This window comes from Lynx rufus, unplaced genomic scaffold (genome assembly GCF_022079265.1).
Source record: "Lynx rufus isolate CCGP_SWC_20201006 ecotype Redwood Valley unplaced genomic scaffold, mLynRuf1.p SCAF_15, whole genome shotgun sequence".
Lineage (NCBI taxonomy): Eukaryota > Metazoa > Chordata > Mammalia > Carnivora > Felidae > Lynx > Lynx rufus.
The window spans coordinates 32,043,004-32,050,446 of record NW_025814829.1 but is presented as its reverse complement, the minus strand read 5'-3'; positions in this window follow the sequence as shown (position 1 = coordinate 32,050,446).

Below are 7,443 nucleotides of genomic sequence, written 5' to 3'. Positions count from 1 at the left end.
TCTCTACCCTCACATGACCTTCTCTTCTGTCTAGTTACCCCGTGTCTCTTATTAGAGATGATCTTTTCATCTCAAGATCCTTACTTACATCTTCAAATGACCCCTTTTCCAAATAAAGTAACATTTGTAGTTTCTAGGAATTAGGACATGGGCATATCTTCTGGTGGGGGGCAGGGGGGGCACCATCCAACCCATTACAGGCTCTTTCCATGTTTCAGGCCTTGTTCTAAGCATATTATATGTATTAACTAACCTAATTCACAATAACCCAGTAAGATAAGTTATTATTTTGGTCCACATTGAGGAAATGGAAGCTTGGAGCCATTAGGTAACTTGGAGCCATTACTTAAAATAATTTGGCTTGAATCGTGGGCTTGTGTCGAGGAGGAGTGAGAGACAAGTTTGGATAAACAAGTTAAAGTCACATGCAGAATGCCTTCAATTACACCTAGATAAAATGTTGTGCCTTATTCTGTGGGTAATGGGCAGCCACTGCAGGTTTTGAGCATTGATGTGTGGGGATATTGATCAAAAAGCACTGCATTAAGTAGACTGGAGGAGGGTGGGAGTGGGAGACCTATTAGAAGTGCTCACGTAATTGCTATGAGAGATATGTAGGCCTAGACTGGAGAGCTGGCCACAGAAACAGCTCATCCTTCTTTTCATCCCAGCATGTGGAGCCAGACTCCCTTTTCCATTAGACTTAGCTTTTCCATCTTCCTAGATGCCATTCCAGGAGGCAACTGAGAGATCAGACCATTTCCATTTGCCCCATTTTAGCCCACACTGGTTTTTCCATTAAAGAATTGCTCTCAAATTTGAAGGCACCTGAGCAGCGCCTAGAAATGCAATCCCTGTGATTTTGATGGTGGTCCCTTTTAAGACAATGGCACTTTGGGGACTGAAGGATGTCTCTCTTGAGGTTAAGAGATGCTCAACTCTGACCTTATGATGGAATAAGCCTTGAAGCCAACTTAAAGCATAAATAAAGTCAATAACAAGGACTCATGGGAATGGTCATCGATGCGGCTGCCATGAAGCTAGACCTTTGCTTTCTTTCTCCAGAATCAGCAGACAGGCAGAGGGAAATATCTCTAGTCTTACTTCTCATCTGTTCTTCTTAGTGACTATTGCTGCTCCTGTACAACCTGAATATTAAACACCCCTTACTCATTTTTAGTCTTTTCATCTCCTTCTGATATGTGATCAGTAACGTCTGATGAAAAAGGCATTTCCTATTGGATAATAAAAGGTTTGAGTACGAGAGACCCCCAGTCATACTCTGAGTCCTCAGCCCAACCTGTTATTTAGACTTCAGAAGCCATTAATGCTAGTCAGAATAATGAAATGTTTCCAAAAACTGTAAGCTCATTATTTTTCTTTCTGCAAGAGTGAAAGCAAAAACTTAAATGCTTATTCACACCTGGAGTTCGATTAATTTTAAGGAATGCTTTCCTACAAGGACAAGACATTTGGTTCATTAAAAAGTTTTTGATACAGAATACCATTCATTACAAAATAAAATGCCAGTATGGCAGGTGAATATAAAATTAAAAAGTAAAATGAAAACATTTTTAAGTTTGAGGAGGATATCTTAACTCCTAACTCCATGTAATATTCTTCCAGGGTAAAAAAAAATTTTTTTTCTAATGCCTTTGTCCCCAAAGTGTGGTCTGGAGGCCACCAACATTGGAGTCCTGCAAGAGCTTTTGGAAATGCGGGATCTCAGTCTCCACCACAACCCCTACTGAATCAGAACCTGCATTTTAACAAGGCACCTCAGGGAAGGGCTCAGTTTTTCACTAATGTTAGTCCTTTGGAAGATATCTGAATGGTTACAGAAACTAAAAGGAAGAATTGGGATTAACTAATTCATTCTATAGAATTATGTGTGAACAGACCCAATTTTGGAACACATCACTAGAGAATCAGACTTTGGAGTGACCTGTTAAAGAGGTACGTGTCACTCACAAGTAGGCCACCTCCCCTTGGTCCTTATAGTAATTACAAATTAATAAGAAAATCACAGAACCAGAAACTTTTAGAACTGAGATGAATGATAGAATTTAATGGTTAGTGCATGTTAGGTTCTGAGCCTCGTATTGGGTTTGTTACTCATGAATTTGGGTATGAAGTTAAAAATAAACATGTTCTTGGTGAGATTAGATTAGGGCCTCACAAGCCACGGGACCTTGAGCAAATTTCTTCATGTCTTGGAATCTCAGTCCATAATCTGTAAGATCCAGTCGGCAAACTTCATAGCCTTGTTATGCATGTTAAGTGAGGAATGTTGAAGCACTCTGAAAGCTGTGAGAACCTAGAATGTTATCATATGGCAGATTTCAAGGCCGAGTCCCAGTTTCATCCAATTAATTGCATCTTGTGTGAGATAATATCACAGCCAAAGCCTGTCTGATGTAAAGACAAACGTAAGCTTGGGTGCCTGGGTGGCTCAGTGGGTTAAGCATCGGACTCTTGATTCCTGCTCAGGTCATGAGCTCACGGTTTGTGGAATTGAGTCCCACATTGGGCTCTGCACTGACAGCACGGAGCCTGCTTGGGATTCTGTGTCTTCATCTCTCTCTGCCCCTCCTCTGCTTGTGTGCACTCTCTCTTTCTCAAAATAAATAAGCATTTTTAAAAAAGAGGAAAAGGTGAGCTAATTAATAAGAAAGTGTCATGGTGTTTCCTACATTGTCCAGCAGGAAAAGTTCCTCTGATCGTCATGTTCAAGTGTAGATGGAGAACCACTATTGTTCAATGGTCAGGTTCTGTTGACTGAATGTATGAATTACTAAGCTGGACAAAGGTAATTTGTTAACATTCATTCATTCAACAAACATTTACTGAGCCAGGCTGGCTAGGGACACAATGGTGAGCAAAAGCACACATCGCCCTTGACCACACGGAGCTCACAATCTAATGAAATACTCACGTGGATAAACGTTAACGGTGTCATTGTTCTGTGCTATAAAACCTCAGGCCAAGGAGCCAAGAGAACTTGCACTAGAGAGACTTGACCTGGTCATAGGGGTTAGAGAAGACCTCCCTGAGGAAATGGCCCCTAAACTGAGAGCTGATGGATGAGAAACAACTAACGTGGGGAAAAGGGGATGGAAGAGTGTCCCAGTCAGAGGGAACAGTGCATGCACAAGTCTTTTTGCAGGAGGGAGCATGGTGGTCAGAAAGGCCAGTCCTGTTAGGTGGAGTGATGGCTTGAGGCTGGGGAGGACATCCAGGGACTGACCATACCCAGCGCCATGCATTTGAGCTTGGTTCTTCTCAGAACACCTGGAGGCCTCTGAAGGATTGCACTGTGGAGGAGGAGGAGGAGGAGGAGGAGGAGGAGGAGGAGGAGGAGGAGGAAGAGGAGTATTTTGCAATGACCAGACCTGGGTTTTGAAAAGATCACTCTGGCAGCAAAGAAGAGTATAACTAAGGGGCAGGAGGGCAGAGTGTGTGTGCAGAGGCAGGCAGGAGATTTTACAGCCTAGGAGAGAGAGAGGAACTGCTCCCCTCCACAGAATATCCAACTGCCGGTCTAGTTCCCTCCTCCCGGGGCAGCCTTGCTTCTGAAAGTCTCTGTCCACCAACAGGGAGGCAGCCTGTGTGCAATGGGCTCTCCCCTCTAGACAGAGAAAGTGAACAGACCAGAGGTCCACCCAGCAAATTAGTCCATTTTGAATCCATGCGAATCAGTCCCCTGTAGGTGAAATGATAAAAATGCAGTGTCTGAATATGCAAGTTGAAAATTCAGTCCTGGATTCTTGGCGGTGCTAAATACCAGGTAACCTGAAAGGGCCCATCTGAGAGTGTCAGCCAGGCTTCAGCATCCCCCTTAACTCATTTCCTAACTCCCGTGAAGAGGCCATCTCTTTCAACCACTCACTGAAAAGATGTAGAAAGTAAGGCCTAATCACACAGTAACTTTTAAGGACCAGTTCCTTGACCTTTCTAAAACTCATAAGGCATGTGATCCTTTCAAGATGCCCCACTGGTCAGCATCATCTTCATAGACAAGTAATGGAGAGAGTCATAGAAAAATGTCTTTAAGTTAAAAAAAAATTTTTTTTAACTTCTGTTCTTTGTACTTTAATTTCAATCTCCAGCCCCTAGCGTAGAAAGGCTAAAGAGAATGGGTATATTCCATCTATACCTTAACACTGACTACCTGAGCCTTCAACATTTTCTGGCATAATAAGACATTCACAAATGTCTTTAATGAGGCTTTCCATATAGGTGTCACTGCCTTTATTTCTAGATTTAATTTCCAGGCATGACTGGAGAACTTTGATCCAGTTTTCAGTCTCCCAGAAACTTTGATCCAGTTTTCTTTCCCTTGCTATTCACTCTTACCTGCCATTCTTTAGCTTATCCAAGTACAAAAAGCTCAGCGATTGTCCTGGGCTTCTCAATGTACATTCTAGTCTAGCTGTTCCTGTTTCCCCTTTGCTTCCTCATAGGGTTTCCTGCTCTGACCCTTTCTTTCATATGGTTTCCCTTATACCTCTGAGCCCTTTTGTGATGTTTCTGGGCTTTATTCTTGCATTGTTACTTGTTTATTCTTTTTTCTACTGCCTGTTCCCTCGGGGAGCCGCTAAAAATTCAAACCCTGGCCCTCGTGTTGTTGCTAGAGATTTTACCGTGTATTTGTAATAATTAATCACGTACGTTCCAAAACAAACAAAAAACCAAACAGATCCATTTCCCCCATCATTTTTGCTTTAAGATTGAACATTAGATGTGATTTACTGTTAACTAAAGTCAAATGTAATCTGGTTTTCACATGGTTTTCTTCTTTTCCATGCTTGCAGTCATGATTTTTGATAAGCCAGATTCAGAGGTGTGTTAGTATTTAGCAGGGTGGTTGTTTTTTTTGTGTTTTTTTTGTTTTTTTTTTTTTGCAAGAATCCTTTGCAACCAAGCTACATTTTGGATTGATAATTTGCAGGTTGGAGGAGCTTGGCATTGAGAGCAGGATGAGGTCTTTAGAGGGCTTTGAGATTGCAGTTTGTGTTACACATTTGATTTTTCACTCAAATTGGCAGTCTCTTTCCAAAAGGAGCATTATTCTCTCATCTTTAAAGTATGCTGAGTTTAGTCAGTTTGGATACTAAGCAAATTATCAGGAGAGTTCTCAAGATTTAGGAAGAAAAAGCCAAACCATTTTATTCAACTAGGGGCCACAACCTCCAGGGTTGTTGGTGAGTAATTCCATGGCTTTCTTTTATTTTTAACCCACTTGTGGCTGTGTTAACACTGTGCAAGGGCTATCAGCTGAAAAAGGATAAGTATCAGTCTAGCTACCAAAGTACTTTGACTACACAGCGCTAGGGGGAAGAAAAGTTTATTTGACTGAAATGTTTTGCGGTCAGGTAAGTGGGATTACTCTTTGTGGAGTGCATGATTACAACTTTTTACACCCTGGAAAATGTAGCTCCCTCCCCATCCCTCCCCGCCTTTGTATGTGAGGATAAAGCACATTGTGAAATGGCTTACAAGAGAAAGAAAAGTCTGCACCAGATGGGTTCTCATGAGTGACTATCGGGTTGAACTGAACCTAAGAGCCTGTTTTTATATGGGTCTAAACATCTTCCAATTCTGTCTGCTTAGGTACTGAAGGGATGGCTGTCCTGTTTGCTGAGTGCTGCTGCCTTCTACATCTCCTTACTGGTTCCTCTTTGGGCATTAAATTCTCACATTTGGATAAATCTATTTTTTAAATAAAGGGACACAGCAGCTCCCAAGAGGCGGCAAAATGGTATTCCAACCATTTCCACAGGATGTCTTGACCCAAAAGGGGCTCCCTAATTTCTCTATAGGAGGTGCTGGTTGGAAGGAGATTTGAAGCTGTGTTTACACAACAGGATCAGATAAATGTCCATTGTCCATACCAAAGGAGGGGAGATTATGAAGTGCCAAGGCTCATCTCCCCACTCCTTACCACTGCCACCATCCAGATTTCATTGCAAATTTAGCACATTAAAAACAGCCTCAGTATTTTCCCCTTAAAATCAGCTCCCTTCCCTCCCAACTTCACCTGCTTAGCGCAGGATTTTCCCTGTCAGGTTAAAACATTTGAACTACCTTTGTTAAATTCTCCTCCTTAGTTTTCACCCTCCCAATTAATCATCAAATCCTATCAATTCTTCCTTTATAATGTCTTGGAAACTTTTCTCCATTCTTTTCTGTTACTGCAGAACAGAAATAGATGAGGATCCAGCTCTGTAGTGTGGATGGGGAAATGAGAAACACACCACATACAAATGGGGGGAAAATAGAAATATATTTTTTTAATGCAAAATAACAAGGCTCCAAACTAGCCTTATGTATAGATCCTGAGGCACTGGCTAGCTTTGCCTTTGTCTTGTTTTGTCCAAAACAGTGGGGGTTCTTCCTCCTGTTCAGGGGCTGTGGTGAGGCCTTTCAGGGGTCTGGCTTAGGTTACCTGATTCCAGCCACCCCTCTACTTTAGGATCGGGAACTCTTCACTTCCAGATGAACTAATCTCCACTCAATGCATATGTTTGCACTCGAAATTCATGTTGGTACAAGTTATTGAGTATTTCATGTAATTTAAACATTTTATACGTTTATATTTTACCTCCACCGGACGAAGCGCATTCTTCCTTATTCTCAACCGCCCCTCCCCTTCCCCATAGCAACCAACACAGCGTTTGGCTATTTGTAGTCCATAAATAAAATGTTTGTTCAATCATAGAGCCTTAGAATTTTAGAGTCAGAAAGAATCTGAAGAGATCCTCTTGCCCAATCCTTTATGTTTGAAGAAACAGGTCTAGAGAGATTAGTGGACTCTTCTAAAGTCACACAGCTGGCTAGTGACAAAGCCAGGACCAGAACCCAGGTTGCCCCTGCTTGAAGTCTGTAGCCTAAACTGTCCTTAGATAATCAGTGACAGAAATATCTGCCTTTACACAAGGTCTCCTAGGGATGGTGGTGATAGGTGTAAATATTTACTGATATATTTACAAAGACTCAGTTCTCGCCGCTTGCGAGACTGCTCCTAAGGTCTAACTCCTCAGCTCGGTGTTGAGCAGTCCCAAGTTCATGCAGCACTCCTTTACGGATGCGGCCTCATCCCGGTTCGTTGACAGGACCCCCACCCCAACCCGGGAGTCCCGTACCCACGGGCTCCCCCTCTCGGCCCCTCCCTGGATGCAGTCTGTCACACAGCGGGCGCGGTCTCTGGTCTCTTCTACTGGATGCAGGCAGGTGGAAGCCCAGAGGGAGGGTCTCAGGCCACCCGCCAGGCGGGGTCTTGGCTTTGCGGAGAAAAAATTAGAGGGCAAGCCATTTAGAGAAAGGGACAAAGGTGTATCAAGCATAGAAGTGAGAAGGGAGCTACTCTCCGGACAAAGCAGCCGTCTCTCCTCTCAGGTGAGGAAGAGGACCCCCCTCCGCCTCTAAAGAAAGGTTTTATAA